The sequence below is a fragment of the Gossypium arboreum genome, chromosome 2 (genome assembly GCF_025698485.1).
Source record: "Gossypium arboreum isolate Shixiya-1 chromosome 2, ASM2569848v2, whole genome shotgun sequence".
Lineage (NCBI taxonomy): Eukaryota > Viridiplantae > Streptophyta > Magnoliopsida > Malvales > Malvaceae > Gossypium > Gossypium arboreum.
In genome coordinates this window covers 23,254,576-23,274,212 of record NC_069071.1, presented here as the reverse complement: position 1 = coordinate 23,274,212, position 19,637 = coordinate 23,254,576, and the positions used below count along the sequence as shown (strand labels likewise).

Sequence of the window (19,637 nt, the reverse complement as noted above, 5' to 3'; positions counted from 1 at the left end):
ACTCGCACAAATGCCTTGAGAATTAACCCGGATTTAGTCACTTAGCACAAAAGCCTTGGGACTTAGCCGGATACCATTCGAATAACCAAGCACATATATCAACAAATCAATACGCATTCTTATTACATTCTCCTTACCAAAGCTCAAGCACAAGACACTTATCATATTTACAATTTCGGCTCAATAGCCACACACAAAGAGCATGATTTCGATTTGCTTAAAACATGATCTAATCAAATCATAATTTAAGCTCTATTACTTAAGAACTTACCTCGGATGTTGTCGAATGATTCCGATGGCTATTCGACCACTTTTTCCTTCCCTTTATCGGATTTAGCTCCCCTTTGCTCTTGAGCTTAATTTAACAAATAAATTGATTTAATCATTTGAGCATCGAAAGAGGAATTCAAGGTACTTAGCCCACATATTTTCATTAGACATTTAAGTCACATATGTACGGAAATCATGAATCAAACTCAACACATTAGTTAGTACTCTCCTTAGCCGAATTTTCCAAGCCAAGAATAGGCATCAATATGCTTGCCTCTAACCGAATGCATGCATACCAATCCCCCTCATGTGGCCAAATATGCATGTCCCTGTTGAGGCCAATTATACACTTAATACCACACATAAACGGCATACATTTTACTAACTAACGCATTCCATATTGTAACTCAATACGCATCAATCATTTACTTCATAACCGAAACATCATCATATGAAAATATATACCTTGAGATAGTATATATGTCATACCAATACATCATGTGCAAACATATATATATATATGTATATGCTAGAGCCGAATCTCAAGGTTGATTATAACTACACATGAACATAGATCCAAAACACAAATCTTACCTACCATGCAATAAGCATAAATTATACTTATGGATGTACCATGGCCGAATACATCACAACACCATACCATTTCAATTTTGGTCATGGTTAAACAAAGAACTTAATGTTTCACTCAAAAATGCTAAAAAGAAAGTCCAAAAGCCATCAATCCACCATCACATGTATCATTAGCAAGCTTCATATTCAACATGCAATGGCATTAACACAAAATCCACCTTGGCCGAATACCACTCCCATGACATAGCAAGGATTTGAACCATGGGCTAATAAGAACATCAAGTTAGCAACCAAAAACATGCATGAATCTCATGGCACAACATCAAACATACCTTAATCTTGATACAAGTATGGCCAAACCTCTTCCTAATCCTCTTCCAAACCAAACATGAAGCAAGAACTCCCTCTTCTTCCTTAGAATTTTCGGCCGAGAGAGAATGAAAATGATGAACAATTTTTTTTTTCTTTTCTTTTCTTCAACTCACGGCAATGGGGGGGGGACACTCACCATTCTCTTTTTTTTTTTCTTCCCTTTCATTATTCAATTCCCATGCTCATTATTTTATTTTTTTTACATACACCATTGTCCCAACATGTTTTATGACATGTTTTTGCCCATAATCCCTTGTCATGGCTGGCCACTAGCTATTTGGGGGGGGGAATTTGACATGCAAGTCCTCCCTTTTGATTACATGCACTATTAGGTCCTTATAGATTAGCCTATCACATTTCAAAAGTGTCACACAAGTCCTAATAACTGAATTCACATGCAATCGACTAAATCGAAGCTTGAAATTTTCACACATTCATAAATACATATTCTAGACAATAAATATTACGTCAAACATTTCGGTGACTCAGTTTAGCGGTCCCGAAACCACTTCCCGACTAGGGTCAATTTTTGGGCTGTCACAGCCATTATGCATCGTTGAAAGGTTGCAGATGCATTGCATAAACCAAAAGGCATTAGCCTAAAAGCAAACGTACCGTACGAACAAGTAAAGGTTGTTTTATGTTGGTCTTCCGGAGCTAAAACTATTTGGTTATATCCCGAATAACCATCTAAAAAATAATAGAATTCATTACTTGTCAGTCAATCTAACATCTGATCCATAAAAGGCAATGAAAAATGGTCTTTCCGAGTGGCTTTATTTAGCTTTCTATAGTCAACACAAATTCTCCAACCAGTAACAGTTCTTGTTGGGATCAATTCGTTACGCTCATTCTCAACAATCATAATTCCACCTTTCTTCGACACACACTGCATCGGACTTGCCAATGAACTATCTGAAATAGGATAGATGATTCCTGCATCTAGCCATTTGATCACTTCCTTTCTCAAAACTTCCTTCATAATAGGATTGAGCCTTCTTTGCCCATCAATTCGAGCTTTTTCACCTTCCTCTAGAATAATTTTGTGCATGAAAAATGAAGGGCTTATACCTCGAATATCAGCTATGGTCTAACCAATTACTTTCTTAAATTTCTTTAGAACAGAAATTAGTTGCTCCTCTTGATCTTTTTCCAGTCCTGCTAAAATAATCATAGGCAAAGTGGAACAGTCACCTAAAAAAATGTATTTCAAATGGGAATGAAGTACCTTTAGTTCGAGTGTAGGTGGTTCTTTGATTGACAATTTGGGTTGCACAAATTCTCTGACTTCCAACTCCAATGGTTCAAACCATGTGAATTGAATAAAATTTCTCAGATTGGCTTCCACCAGAACCATGTTTTCTTCACGTTCTTCATCCTCCAAAGGGTCAAACCCTAAGGTTTTCTTCAATGGATCTTCTTCAAAATTGTTTTCCATAGAAATCAAGGTTTCTATCTATTTCATAATTGAACACTCTTCTGTCGAATCGGGAAATTTCATCGCTTTAAGAATGTTAAAAGTTACCTGATCGTCTTGAACTCACATGGTGAGTTCGCCTTTTTGCACATCAATTAATGTTCTTCCTGTGGCAAGGAAAGGTCTCCCAATGATAATTGGCACTTCTTTATCTGCTTCAAAATCTAGAATAATGAAATCAACAGGAAAAATAAATTTATCGACTCTTATCAAAACATCATCGATCTTTCCTTCGGGGTATGCTAAAGATCAATCCGCTAGCTGGAGCGTCACAGTTGTAGATCTTACTTCTCCTATCCCTAGCATCTTGAAAATAAACTTAGGCATCAAGTTGATACTTGCTCCTAAGTCACACAAAGCTTTACCACAGTAAGATTCACCAATGTTATAGGGTATCATAAAGCTTCCTGGATCCTTCAATTTTGGTGGTAGCCTGTTCTGCAGGAACGCACTACACTCCTTTGTCAAGGCGACAGTCTCATACTCACTCAGTTGTTTCTTCTTGGATAGTACATCCTTCATAAACTTCACATAATTTGGTATTTTTTCTAAAGCCTCCACCAATGGAATATTGATGTGTAATTGCTTCAGAACATCCAAAAACTTCTTGAATTGCACCTCCTATTTCTGCTTGTGTTGCTTTAATCTTTGCGGATATGGAGGTGATGGAACATTCAGTTGAACCGGACAACTCTTCCGAGTAGGTAAATCTGTATCCAAAGAAGATGTTAACATATCTGAATTCACTAAGTTAGGATTTACTTTGTCAATCTTAGCAGATTTTGATTCCTTTGGTGTAGGAATTTCAACAGTTGGTTGATTCTTCTCAAAGGGCTTATCTTCAACCTCAATCAATCGGGCTTCCAGAATTTTACCACTTCACAATACCACTACCTTGATATGTTTTTTACCCAAATTTTTTGGATTCTCAATATCGCTCGGAAAGGTTCCTTACGGTCTATTACAAAGCTCTGTAGCTAACTAGCCCATTTGGTTTTCTAAATTTTTTAGTGTTGCTACTTGGCTTTGGATCAAAGCGTCATTCTTTACCATGTATGCTTTTAACAAGTTCTCCAAACTATTTGATGCCTCAGCTTGAGGTGGTTTTGGAGCTTGCTGATTAAACCCTTGAGATTGGTTGAATTTATGCTGCATAAAGTCGTTGTTTGGTCCATTTCCTTGGTTGCTCCAAGAAAAGTTAGGGTGATTACGCCATGAAGGATTATAGAAGTTGGACTAGGGTCCTTGTCCACTCCTATTTTGGTGTTGCTTCCCCACATAATACACTGACTTGGGATTCAATGGGAAATTCTCGAAAGAATGACCTTCTCCACTGTACACACATGAAACTACTTCAAATGGACTTGGTGGCTGAGCTGCAAAATTATTAACAATATTAGCAGTAAATTGCTTTAACATAAAGGAAATAGACGATACTTGAGCTGATAACGAAGTGAGAGCATCAACTTCATGAACTCCAGCTATACTTCTTCCTAAAGCTATTCGATTTGTTGGCCATTGATAATTGTTGCTCACGATCCTCTCGATGATCTCATAAGCCTCATTATAAGACTTAGACAAAATTGCACAATTCACAGAAACATCTACCATCAATCTTGTATATGCATTAAAACCATTATAGGATGTCTCCAACTGGATACAGTGAGGAATCCCATGATGAGGAGACTTACTAAGTAACTCCTTGAATCGCTCCTAAGCCTCATACAAAGACTCGTCATCCAATTGTTGGAAATTTGTGATCTCATTCCTCAACTTAGCATTCTTGCTAGGCGGGAATACTTAACCAAAAATCTCTCTGCTAATTCTTTCCATGTATATATGGAACTTGGTGGCAATGAATTGAGTCATGCTCGTGCTCGATCTCACAACAAGTATGGAAACAACTTCAACCTCAGTGTGTCTTCAGTCACATCGGCTATCTTGAATGAATCATTCACCTCCATAAACAATCAAAGGTGGAGATGTGGATCTTCCGTGGGCATACCACTAAATTGGCCCACTGTTTGTAGCATTTGAAACATCACTAGTTTCAATTTGAATTGGGTTGCCTCAATATCTGGTCTTCTAATTTTTGGATTTAACTCATTAAAAAGTGGCACAACATACTATCTGATGCATCGATCCCTATTATCGACAATGAGGATGGGATTTCGTACATGATCGGCTTTATTACTTGGTCTTGATTCTGATTACCAAGGTCCATCTCGTCTTGTCTTTGAGCTGGCCGTTCACATCTTCTATGTCTAAAAGTTCGCTCAATTTCAGGGTCTACTAGGAGTAAATCGATAGTTTGATCTATGCTCATAAACACCAGAAAAGAAAATCACAAAATTAAAAAGAATAAGTTACACTATTAGAAATAACCAAATCGAAAATAAATAATTTCACAAAGAATGACTATGTAAATAGTTGACAAACCCTGGCAACAGTGCCAAAAACTTGTAACGCTCGGGTTTGTGCAAGTGTACACAGTCATTATCAAGTAATAAGTAAGTATCGAGTTATCATCTCCACAGGGATTGTATTCGTGCTAAGTCACTCAATTATAAAAATATTATTAACAACTTGGTAAATAGAAACACAATTTGATTTGGAAGTATTGATTAAAATTATGTAAAATTAATCTAGATGCAATGATCCCTAATGTGATTTATCCTAACATGCAACTATATGAATGAAATAGATTTTAGCAGAATTAAAACAATAAGTAACAATTATAACATAAATAAGCTAGGACAATTACTTTAATTAAACTTAAATTATTATCAACATGCTTATCAATATTTGGAAAAACATTCCATGGCAACTCGATCTTTCATGAGTTTGGAAACCACATTAGGTCCTTTCGGAATATTTTATTTAGTAAATACTCATTTTACTAATCCTTATTTACTAAGGGTTTCTTAGTGTTCCTGTGAGGTAACAAGGACGTGTTAGGTTTAAAATAGTTTAATCACACAAATCTAAAAACTATGCAGATAACAGAGCCTGGTTAGGGTTGTTATGTAACCTACAATTTAATCGAGTTAGGATCTAAGTTGAGCATGCACATTTTAATTATGTGTCCATTAGCTATCGTCTGGTTAGGACTACTCAGCTAATTCAGGTGCATTTCAATCATGTATGAACGAAATACAGACTTGATTTTAATTGAAAACATGATCGATTAAGGCATAAACATTATAATCATGAATCAAATAATTATTATTTAATCAAAGCAATCATCCTGACTTAAATAAAATTAAGTTATCATTTTTGTAAACAAGAACAGTAAACACATAGCAAAGATTCTTGAATTAAGTTAAAGAAAAGAAAGATTAAACCTAAATCAAAGTGGTTGTCACCTAAGACTCTGACTGACGAGGGCTCCTTCGTTCCTTCGTTTTGCTCATTTGCTAATGGCTCTCCAAGGTGGCCAACTAAGGGCTCTTTAAGAGGCTAATTTCCTAAAAATCCTTATGTAAAGATGATGATAGGCATGAGGGGGAAAGAAAGCTAAGATATTTGAGAGAGGAGAGAATGATGAATGAGTGAGGGATGATTGAGGGATGAGGGATAAGTGAGAAATGGGGTCTTATTTATAGGTGAGGTTAGGGAGCTAGTTTGGTAAAAATAGGAGTTTCCATCATTTGAAACTTCATCCAAGAGTGGCCGACCATGATTTGTGGGAGTGTGGCTGATTTTTGCTTGATATAAGTGCCACAACATCATCAAGATCAAGATTCGGTCAATTGCAAATCTTTGGGTAAATCTCCGATTTCTTCAACTCTTCAAGGACCTTGTGTAATTAAACCAAAATTTGATTTATGAACATCCACATGAAGCCAAATTTTGGGTTGACTTGGTCCTCCATTTGGATGGTTTTGTAATCAACATAAAGCTCTTAGACCTGTCCAACAATAATAGATAATTTAGAGGACCAAAGAATATAATTTAACCACTTTAATTAATCAATTTACTTAATTAATTAAAACCCAATTTATTAATGAAATATATTAAAATAAATTACTAAATATAACTTTATATTTTATTATTTTAATTTAATCATGCATGGCCCACTTTATAGCTTGAAAATATAATATGCTCAAATTAATATAAAAGAAGCCATTTTCTACATGAAAACTATATGATAGAGCATAAAATCACATTTTAATAATTTCTATGTCCAATTTCATATTTTCATATATTTCATTAACTTATTAAACAATTACTTGGTTTTAACAACAAATTTAAGTAAAAGGTGACGAATTATATAGGAAAAATCCTATATACTTTTTAGTTTACAAGTGGCCATAAATTCAATAAGTAAATCACACCAAAAACATATTTAAACCAAGGCAAATCATGTATCAAATTTCGAGTATATGAATCATAGTTTCAATTATATTTGTAATAGCCCAATTTAGGGCCTAGTCAGAATAGTGGTCTCGGGACCACAAATTTGGAGTAGAATAAATTATTTTATAATTATTTAGATGTTATAGCATGTTTATGTTAGTACATAAAAATTTTGGTGAGTTAATTTTGACGTTTGTGAGTCCAATTGCGAAAAAAGACTAAATCGCATAAAGTGCAAAAGTCTTAAATTGATAGCTAAGGGTTTCAAATTTGCCATGTATCATAAATTGGGGGTCTTTAAAGTTAAATTAGACCATTAAACAGTTGACGGCCGACCGTGGGACAAGAAATTAAAATAATCAAGCATTAAGTGAAGTTTGGTGATTTATTTTGACCAAAATGAAATAAAAGAAAAGAAAGATGATATCATCCTTTTTCGCCATTTCTCCTCTACTGAAATTCAGCCATTTTTGGGAGTTTTGAGCTTTAAAATTTCAGCAACTTATTCCTCTTACAAGTAAGTGATTTACATACTTTTTATTGATTTTTTTTTTACATTTTTGGACCCCTTGAAGCATGAGCTTTCAAATGAGGGGACTATCTTGCAAAATGGTGGAGAGTTTAGGGTTTTTCCATGAAAGCATATATGTAGTTTTCTGAAATTTTATGGAAGAATATGAGTATTAGATGTGTAATAAACAACTTTTGTGAAGGGTTTCCTTATGAAAACCCTAATAGGGACTATTTGGCATAAGTTGGAAATTTGTTGATAAATGGGTGAGATAGTGGAAATTTTGGATTGCTATAAGAGTATTAAGGGTTCGGCTAGGCTTTTGATAGGAGGAAATTTGATAAAAATCGATTTTCAAACCTAGGGATAAAATGGTCATTTTGCAAAAGTCTAAGGGCAAAATAGTTATTTTGCCCAAGTATAGATTATTGAGTGCCTAGATTGATAAAATGATTAAATTTGTGAATTTTTGTTATTATAGATCAAGAAATTCAAACTCCGAACTTAGACTGGGGGAAAGCCAAGCAAATTGATTAGACCGACTAGACACCATATTTTGTAACCGAGGTAAGTTGTATGTAAATAATACAACTACATTGCTAATGTGTGTGTTGATTTGTATTTGAATTAATATAGCATGAATTGCTTGATTGTGGAATTGAGAAAGTATGATGATAAAAGAGATAATAGAGTTCCCGTTTGAACCTAAGAGATAAATCGGATATCCATGCCATGACATATGGGTTATTGTGGGCTAGTGTAAGACATGTCTGGGACATGCATCGGCCACATTATAAGAGCCTGTAAAAGACCATGTTTGGGACATGGTATCGGCATCGAGACGAGTGCTAGTGTAAGACATGTCCGAGACATCTATCGGCCTCGAGACGTAAGCCAGTGTAAGACATGTCTGGGACATGCATCGGCTACGAGATGATAGTCAGTGTAAAACTATATCTTGGATATGGCATCGGCACCTTACCCCATGTTTGAGGCTTATCGAATATTTGGTAAAGTTTCGAACGGTTCAACGATGAGAGATGCAGTTTAAGCTAACGAGTAAGGTATAACCATGTTGTGAGTGGTACAGGTACTTATTTGACATGCATGAGATATGAGCTCGATATATGCTATGAGATTTATATGGATAGTAATGAGTAAGTTGTGCTTATGCCCATTTTTGTGTGATGAGCATGTTGAAGAATGGTAAAATTGTTGTCGTATATTTATTTATGTGCAACTTACTAAGATTTATGCTTACTCCCTCTCTTTTTCCATTTTCTTATAGTGACGCTTAAATAGCTCGAGGATTCAACGGACGTCGGAGGCTACGATAACACTATTATCCGAAGCACTCAGTATGGTTAGACATCTTGTTTTTGAGTATGGCATGTATATGAGTGAGACTTTATTGTTTTGTGTCTTTCAGAAATTAGCCAAATGTGTAGCTGGGGTTAAATCCTTTCATTTTGTATAAGGCCATGGGTAATGATCAATATTCATTTTGATATTGTATAGTAGATGTTACTTTTTATGGATGAGTAAATTTGCATAATTGAAATGTTGTCCATTGTGGTTGATTTGACCCTATGATGTGCCATTGTATTGGTATAGAGTGATCTTATGCAAGTTATGTAAGTAAGGGTGGCAAAGAGGCTTGGTAAATAGCCTTATCTTGTCCACACGGGTAGGCACGCGGACGTGTGTCTAGGCCATGTGTGACACACATCTAGCCCCATGGGTGTGTTGTCCGGCCGTGTGTCCCCTGCACTTAAATTTTGTAAATCAGTATGCATGATAGTAAACACACGAGTAGAGACACGACCGTGTGTCTCAACCGTGTGAAGGGCACGACCTAGCATACGGGCGTGTGCCTTGGCAGTGTGACCCTTAAGAAATGCTGACGTCAGAAATAGAATGTCCAGGTTTTTGCACACGAGCTAGGACACGGGCGTGTCATGGCCGTGTGAAGGACACGGGCGTGTGCCAGGCTGTGTGAAAACCCCTGTAGGTATGAATTTAGAATTAATTCCACACGGGTGTCAAACACAAGGGTGTCCCTGTATTTCCTAGGCTATATGAGCCACACGGGCCAACAGCACGACCATGTCGAATTGGTCACATAGGCGTGTTGCCCTCCCACACGGGCATGTGTCCTTATGTCAAGTGTCATTTTTCTAAAGTTCACTAAAGAACCCGAGTTGGTTTCAAATGATTTTCGATGTGTTTTTTGGGCGTCGTCGGCCCATATTAACGACGTGTTCATAAGCTTGAGAAAGTTTTAAATTTGTCCAAGTCTTGGAGACTCGGAGTTAGTCGTAAGCATGAGTTTAAGTTAGGTAACGCCTTATACTCCGTCCCGGCATAGGATACGGGTTGGGGTGTTACAATATTTTCATGCTCAATTATAGCATTCAATTGGTTGAAATTTCTAGCAACAATACAACATCATAACATCATAATTCCATATGTTATTCCGCGAGTAAAAATCACATTTATTATGACATATACAAACATAATCTAATTAACAAACAAACACTTATATTGGAAAATGACATCTATGGAAAAATATAAACATGTGATCATGCATTGGATAAACGGATTTCCGATCTCCCAAATATCAAATACAATACTCTGGTTGAGTGGGGCGTAGCCACATGCTCCCTTATATCACTTCAAAATCGCCAATAATTGAGTGGAGAAAAAGGCTTAACACTCTATTACCCACTCCAATGAAATCAATACTCCTAGAGCCATATGCTCATAAATAATACATATAGTGGTGAGTACTCACTAATCCTATGGCATGCCATCTATATCCAATGGATCCACCATGCAAGGTTTCCAATATAGCCAATCATACAAGGCATAAAAAATAATATTTAAGCACTTAATTCATGATATAAAAATTCAATTTAAATCATGTCACTTAACAATTTTAGTACCAATATAGATAAGCACAACAAGTGTCTTTGTCCATGGATCTAAAACCAATCATAAAATCATCATCAAGTGCTCTAATATACAGTAATCCATGCTCCAATTATTATTCAATACAATCCAAATCAATTATACTAAACACAAAATTCACAATTTCCATAAATCATTTACAAATATGCTAATATAAAATTAAAATCCATTTTAATAATCTAAACTATTTGAGATACAATTGAATCATTAGAAACACAATTTGAAACCTCAATTTAGAATGCCAATAGGCATGTTTACCAATTGCCTTTGAAAACCACCTACCTTCACACTTTGCTTCTCAAGCCAAAGTGTATCAAGTAGTTGTGTTTGGACCTTGATTCTGATTAACAATGGCCTCTCCTTGTTGTGGAGCTTAAGCAGAGATAAAATACATATTAAAAAATATCATTAACAACAAGAAAATCAAAAAAATCATGAACTATATAGATCTAAAACATCTTTCTAGTCTACCTTACCAAAAAATTCATAATATAGCTGAATCACAAATTTCAGCCCCTAAATGACCTTCTCTGCACCACAAACCATTTCTAAACATCATTTCTAATCTATCAACACAAAACCTAAGAATCAATTTCATCAAACAACCGTTTCATAATTTTTTAGAAAATCAACTCATATTCTTAGTTAAAAACGAATTTGTCAAAATTAATCAATCAAACGAGTTTAATCTTTTGTTTTCTAATAAAAAAACCTCTTAATAAACATGATTTGAACTTAAATATCAAACTTGGATTTGAACACAAAACCATGAATTCACCATAGATGAATTTTATGTTCAAGAGAGAAGATATGAAGATTTGAAAAACCGTTTTAATTGATTTAAATAAAAAATAATGATTAAAAACAACTTTAAAATGAATTTAGACTTGAGAAATTACCTTCAATCAATCTAGAATCATCAATATTGAAGATTGGATCAAGATCTTTGAAGAACTCGGATGAGTTTTTTTCCAACTTTGAAAATATTTTCTGGAGAATTTTGAGAATTTGGAGAAAACAAAATATGAGATCTAATCTTTGATATGTGGTGTAACGTCCTGAATTATTTATCTTTGTTTCTATGAATTCTATCATAAATATGTATTTATTTCAGTGGTTAAGTGATTTGAAGGTGTGTTTGAGGTCTTGGGTTTAAGCCTCACTTTTGGTAATTTATGCTATTTTTGGTTCTATCCTTATCTGTGGTGATTTGGCTTATATTTTATTCCTAGTCAAATCATATCAGAATGAGCTTGCTAGTTTGGGTGATAGGGTGTTAGCTTGCCCTAAGGTCTCGTGTTTGAGTTCCTGTGTAACACCCCAAACCCGGCCTAGACGTTATGACCAAATCCAGAGATGTCACAAAGAATGGGTTTTGAAAACTAAGTTGTTTCGATAAACCATTCAACTTTTATAACACATATTCATTCATGATTATTACTGAAAATGTCATTTAATTAGTTTATTTTCCAAAACATAATTTACAGCGGAAGTCTTAAAACCGTTATATTTTAGAAATGCAATTCGTGTTTTCAGAAAACCCTTTGTTTTCGTAAAACTGTGGTTTCAGACAAGCATTGCAATGAAGGCGTCAAAAACACATATAAAACCAAATAAAAACCAACAGTCCGGAGAGTTCTAAAAATTATAAACTCTTAAATAAAAACTAGAAATTATAAATAAGAAAAACTGTAGATTACTAAGTAAAGCAGTTCTCGATCAAATGGTCATCGTTGAGCCTCCGTCGCACTGACTTGTCTAAGTCTATGGATTACCTGAACAGAACAGAAAAATGGATGTGAGTTTTCGTAAACGTGTGTAACCCAACAGAAATAGACATGCTATATATACAGAAATCACATACACAATCAGATTCAGATTTAGATCCGGATTCGGACCTAAGCCATTTCCAGATTTAGATAGCGAAAACAAATATATAGAACAGATATACAGAGTCCTACCCCCATCCTCTACACACCAACTCTGATCAGCCCAACACACCATGTGGGATTAGAAACACCCACCCATCCCTACACACCATTCATGCTGTTATGACACATATTAGATAATGTGTAGCCAAGCTGCCAGAATATAGGCGATGATCGCCATACAGAACACTTCCTCCACATGTACAAATCCCACTCCAACTAGATATATATAATCAGAGTTATCATGCTCACATGCTCATATACAGATAACAGATATATATATATACATCAAACTAATCAGACATGCATAACAGTATCATATTCAAAGTAGAATATCAGACTAACAAATCATATAGTTTTAAGGCTTGGTTAGCCCTTACCGACCTTATGTTAGGCCTACAGTCGATTAGAAGGACCCGTGCGACCCTAGGGAAAATTTCAAAATTATGGGGCCACATGCTTGTGTGGCCCACATGCCCAGATTGGCCTTGCCCGTGTGGCCTACACGGCCTAGCCCAAAACCCATACGCTCATGTGGCATACTTGTGTGCGCCCACACGCCTGTGCGGTCCATACGCCCAACTTAGCCTAGCCTGTGTGGCCCACACGATGACACTTACACCACCACACGGATGTGTCTTACGCACGGCCATGCGCTCGCTAACCACACGACCACCCACACGGCCGACCACACAACTGTGTGGCACCAACAATAGGCAATTTTAGCTTTTGTCGAAACCTTATTTTTTGTGATTTGGAAATGCACCTGTTACGGTTTTGATTCCAAACTAGCCCCGAGACCACCAGCACCTAAAACAGAATCCCAAAGTACTATTACCATCCGATTTACAAAAACAACCAAAACTAAATCGAGTAATGTTCCATACTTACCACCGCAAAATGACTACACATGAAAGTTAAACCGTCGAAGCGAAAACTAAAAATTCACCACCTTCACCTATACAAATGATCGCAGAGTTCAAATTTCCTACAACAATCATACACTACTACAACAAAGAGAAATGAGAGGCTAACCAAAACCACGTGAAGAACAATAATAGCGAACAAGAAAATTAAAAAAAACAGAGGAAAAAGGGATTACGCCAAAAAGAGGAAGAACAAAAAAATAAATTGACAGAAAGGTAGAGAGGGAGCAGAAACTGACTAACCAAAACTTTATAAGACAACAGGGCAAAAAATAACAACCACGCTTGCATCGGGATTCGAACACAGGACCTCTAACACACCAATTCCCTTACCAATTGAACCAGCTAGCTCATTCTGATATAAAATAGGATACAACCTTATATAAGCCTACTAAACAAAGGTAAGGCTAGAATAGAAAAATAACAAAATTTAGCAAAGGTAAGACTTGAACCCAATACCTCTTAGACACACCCAGAATACTTAACCACTAAAGCAGACATATATTTGTGTCAAAAATTTACAGAATTAGAAATAAATTATTCAAGGCGTTACAATTCTACCCTCTAAAAGAAATTTTGATCTCGAAATTTACCTGATCAGAATAGATGAGGATACTGCTGATGCATCAAGTCCTTAGGTTCCCACGTGGCTTCCTCAGTACCATGATTTCGCCACAGAACCTTTATTAACAGAATGGACATCCTCCTCATAATCTTAATATTATGATCCAAAATCTGAACCGGCTCCTCCTCAAAAATCAAATTAAGTCTAATCTCGATCTCCTCAATAGAAACAACGTAAGATGGATCAGACCGATACCACTTCAACATTGAGACATGGAAGACATTGTGGATATGGTCCAACTCTAGAGCTAACTTCAACTAATAAGCGATCGGTCTCATACACTTTAGAATATGATATGGCCCAGTAAAGCTAGGGCTCAACTTGCCCTTACGACAGAATCTCAGAACTTTTTTCCACAAAGAAACCTTAAGAAAAACAAAGTCCCCCACAGAGTACTCAATATCTCTCCTCTTCAGATCTGCGTAAGACTTCATTCTATTAGAAGTTTTCTTCAAACGATCTCGAACAGTCTAATTTTACCTTCGATTTCAAAAACCAACTTAAAACCCAAAACCCGATACTCAACCAACTCAGTCCAACATAGCAGAGTACGACACTTTCGACCATACAAAGCCTCATAAGGTGCCATCTCAATGCTAGACTGGACACTGTTATTTTAAGCGAACTCAGCTAGTGGTAGATAATCCTCCCAACTACCTCGAAAATCAATTACACAACTCCAAAGCATATCCTCCAGTATCTGAATCACCCTCTAAGATTGACCATTGGTCTGAGGATGGAATGCAGTACTAAAGCCCGGTCTCGAACCCAGAGCCTCGTGCAATTTCTTCCAGAACTGAGAAGTAAAGCGAGGATCCCTATCAAAAATTATCGAAACAAGAACCCCATGCAGTCTTACAATCTCGAAGATATAAAGCTTTGTTAACTTTTGCAGAGAGTAGCCCATCTGAATTGGAATAAAATGAGTGGACTAGGTCAATCGATCCACAATGACCCAAACAGAATCCTTCTTAGTGGGTGTCAATGGCAAGCCACTAACGAAGTCGATCATTACTCGTTTCCACTGCCACAAGAGAATCTTAACGGGTTGTAGCAAACCTGAAGGCAACTGATGCTCAGCCTTAACTTGCTGGCATGTCAGACAATAAGTAACAAACTTTGTAACCTTACGCTTCAACCCGACCACCAGTACAGCTCACGAAGATCACGATACATCTTATTACCATTGTGATGAATAACATAAGGGCTACTATGCACCTCCCTCAAAATTGACTGCCTCTGATCAAAATCATTCAGCACACAAATCTGACCTTGAAAATACAGAACTCCATCATTACTCAACCCAAAATCTGAAGTGCTGCCACCCTCAATTTGACAAAACCGCAATCCTAGAGACTCATGCCCCAACTGCTTATCCCAAATCTGATCAATCCAAGTCGGTTTCACTTGTAACTCGGCTAACAGACCCCCATCATCAAACAAACTAAGTCAAGCAAACATCACTCTCAAATCAATCATCACTCTATGACTGAGAGCATCGGCCACCACAATGGCCTTACCAGGATGATACTCTATCGAGCAGTCATAATCTTTGAGCAGCTCAATCCACCGACGCTGTCTAAGATTCAACTCTTTCTGAGTAAGGAGGTACTTGAGGCTCTTGTGATCAGTGTAGATGATACACCTCTCACCGTACAGATAATGCCTCTAGATTTTTAACGCAAAAACCACAGCAGCTAACTCGAGATCATGCATCAGATAATTCCCCTCGTGTGTCTAAAGTTGACGGGACGTATAAGCCACAACCTTACCATCTTGCATCAGAACACAAGCCAAACCAACGTACGATGCATCACTATAGACCATAAACTCTTTACTAGATTAAGGTTGTATCAAAATAAGAGCCCGACTCAGAATAGACTTAAGCTTCTCGTAGCTCGTTTGTTGTGCATCAACCCAAACAAGAGGAACACCCTTGGGCAGAAGCTTAGTCAAAGGTGCTACAATCAGAGAAAACCCCTCGACAAATCACCGATAATATCCTGTAAAACCTAGAAAATTGCGGATCTTAGATACGTTCTTAGGCTGTTTCCAATAAAGTACTGCCTCAAACTTTCTAGGATCAACTCGGATCCCCTCAGCAGAAACTACGTGCCCTAGAAAAGTTAACTCACGTAACGAGAACTCACTCTTGTTCAACTTAGCGTAGAGCTATTTCTCTCAGAGTATCTGAAGCACTACTCTAAGATGCTCATCATGCTCATGCTCAGTCTTAAAGTAAACCAAAATATCATTGATGAAAACCATGATGAACTGATCTAGATATGGCTAAAAGACTAGGTTCATCAGATCCATGAATGCAGCCGAAGTATTCGTCAGACCAGAATGCATAACTAAGAATTTGTAATGTCCACAATGAGTCCTAAACGCAGTCTTATGAACATCCACCTCTTTAACTCTCAGCTGATGATACCCAGAATGAAGATCAATCTTTAAAAACATTGAAGCCTCTTAGAACTAATCAAACAAATCATTGATCCTTGAAAGTGGATACCTATTCTTCACAGTCAGTTTATTCAACTATTGATAATCGATACACATCCTCATGATGCCATCTTTTTTCTTCACAAAGAAAATCGGTGTCCCCCATGATGACACACTAGGGCAGATGAAACCATGATCTAGAAGTTTCTAAAGTTGAGCCTTAAGCTCTGTAAGCTCCTTTGGTGCCATACTGTAGGGAGCGATGGACAATGGAGCTGTACTATATAGAAGCTCAATACCGAACTCAACTTCCAGATTCAGAGGTAAACCTTGTAACTCCTTAGGAAAGACATCCGAAAAATCTCTCACTATTCTGATATCTCTGACAAAAGAGCCCTTAGAATCTAAAACACTGGCGAACACCATATAAGACTCACACCCTTTCCGAACCAATTTCTCAGCCCTAAGAGTGGAGATGATATTACACAGATAATCTCAATGCTCACAAATCACAACCACCTCCTTATCATCCTTGGTCCTCAGAACGACCCTTTTAGTTTTGCAATTCAAACTAACTCAGTGATTAACCAACCAATCATACCCAGGATCAAGTCAAACTCCTCAAACGGTAACTCCATTAGATTTTCCAGAAATATAGCCCCTCACAATTCTAACGAAACATTCTTATAAAGTTTACTAACCCGAACAGACTACCCTAACGGACTTAGTATGGTAATCTTACTAGAAGTGCTCTCAACAAAAATCCCCAGGTTTTCAAAAATGGAACTAGCTGCATAGGAATGTGTAGAACCTATTTCTATCCAAGAAGTATAAGGTAAAAAAAATAAGAAACTTACCAAAAATAACATGAGAAGCGTCTCTATCTTTTCAGCGTCATCAGCATACACCAGCGCAGGCTGCCTCACCTCAGTCTAACTAGTACCTCTGCCCAAAAATCTCTACCATCGGCCCATACCATTACCACCCCTAGCTAGTCTACGGCCCTTAGGTGGCTGCTGAACTGCCCTCTGAGACTGTATAGAACCTAGTCCTGAAGCTTGCATCTGATCTACCCATTCTGGACACTCCCTAATACGATGCTCCAAATACCCACACCTTATACAAGCCCCTAACCTCCTCTCACACTCATCCGAATGGCGCCTACCCCAATCCCCACATGGCTGAACCCCAGTAGGAGCAACAGGAACCCCCACTCTAACTGGCCCATCAGATCTAGCCCGTTTCTTAGGCCTCTGAATAGAACTAGAGGGTTCTAAATCCCTCTTATTCTTGCCTCTCTCATGGTCCCTATTATGCCACTCCATGCACTTAGCTTCCTCGATGATCTTCACCTTATCCACAAGAACAGAAAACTTCCGCTCCCTCTGTGGAGCAATCAGAACCTTCATGTAACATCCCGAATTAGGATCTAGTCAAAATAGTTATTTTGAGACCACAAATCTGAGATAGAAATAATGATTTTATGATTATTATGAGGTCCATGATATGCATGCATGCTTGTGTGAAAGTTTCATGAAGAAATTCTATGCATAAAATGCCTAATTGAACTTTAGGGTCCAAATTGAATAAGATGCAAAACTTGTGTTCTAGAATCTTTTAGCATGAAATTGCTTTAGATTATAAATTATAAGGTTCTAATTAGCAATTTGACCAATTTCCAAATTTTTTGACAAAAATAGACATGTGTAGTAAAATTTTGAATGAAAGACCTTAAGGGCATTTTGGTCATTTCGTAAATAAAAGAATAAAAAGGGAAAATAAGTCAAAATTTGTATCCATCTTCCTGTCTCATTGCCAAAAATTTCAAGGAGCCATATCTAGGTTTTTGTTCATCTTTTCAAGCTCAATAGTAAGTGTTCCCTAGCCTGTTTTTAATGTTCTTTACATTTTTAAAGTCCTCCTAGCTTGATTTACCTATTTCTACCCTTATTTTGAAGTAGGGTTTATGTATGAAAATTTACCCATGTGTGACATGCATGTATTTTGATGGTTTGTGGAGGAATATGAAATTTTGATGTGTGATAAACATCTTTCACAAGATGGTTTTTCATGAAAACCATTAAAAAGGACTAAATTAAAAAAGGTGTAAAATAAGTGATAAAAACCTGAATTTGATGAAAATATGGGCTGTTATGAGTACAACAAAAATTCAGCTAGGCTTGGGTAACAAAGAAAATGCATCCATTTCATTTTACAAGACTAGAGACTAAATCGTAAATAAGTGAAAAGTTAGGGGTAAAAAGGTAACTTTACCAAAGCATGAATTATGGATTGATTTGAAAAATATGATTAATAAACAAGTTAAATTTGGTATTATAGATCAAGAAAAACGTGATTCGGGTTTTGATCAGAGAAAGAATAAAGTATACGACGATTAGGCTCGATTATCATCATTTGTACCAAGTAAGTACATGTGTAAATAATGTGACAATGTAATATATTTTGATGTGTTGACATTATGTGATAATTTTTTTATCATTATTATGTATGCTATGCCTAATGGTAACTTTGTAAGTATGAATGATATTGGTCGTTATCCATGACGTTACGAGCAAGTACGATGGAGATGTTATGTACATGTGAGAAAAATCCCGTTTGAACCTTAGGAATAGTCTAGGATACAAGTGACATGTCATTAGGAATTAAGAAATTTGAACTCATTGAGTTGGTCTAGGTTCGTGATATATATGTGGCATCCAAGCTCGTTGAGTTGGTCCGAGTTCATCATGGATGCGAAACATGTAATTGGGTTCTAGGCAATGGTCTTGTGTGTCCTACCGGTGACTAGGTAATCCTTGAATGGGTTGGATACCTGAGAGCTTGTGTGAGCAACCCGTGTAGTTACACCTTGATCGATAGCTTTTATTAGCAGGCCTGTGAGTAGCTCCATTTCGAGCGTTACATGTTATGAGGTAGCCTTGGCTACATATGTTTATGTGGCACTTATGTGCAAGTTATTCAGCATAACCAATAGTATTCCAAGTGCTCAACGGGTAATGCAATGGATAATGTGATGAAAGACCGAAGGAGGGCATGCTAAAGAAGGTATGGTTATATGATATACTACGAGTGAGTACAGGTATGTACGCTAAACTCATGAGCAATGCCTTGATGAAAAATAAGTTGTGGTGAGAAAGTTTAT

The 19,637-nt window shown here is 36.8% G+C and overlaps 1 non-coding gene across 1 annotated transcript; it reads left to right on the top strand.

The window, feature by feature from the left end:
* Positions 1 to 4,379: 4,379 nt before the first annotated feature.
* Positions 4,380 to 4,486, top strand: LOC128289617 (small nucleolar RNA R71). Its single transcript, XR_008279261.1, has one exon. It is a non-coding gene; the product is annotated as a small nucleolar RNA R71 (small nucleolar RNA).
* The last annotated feature ends 15,151 nt before the right edge of the window (positions 4,487 to 19,637 follow it).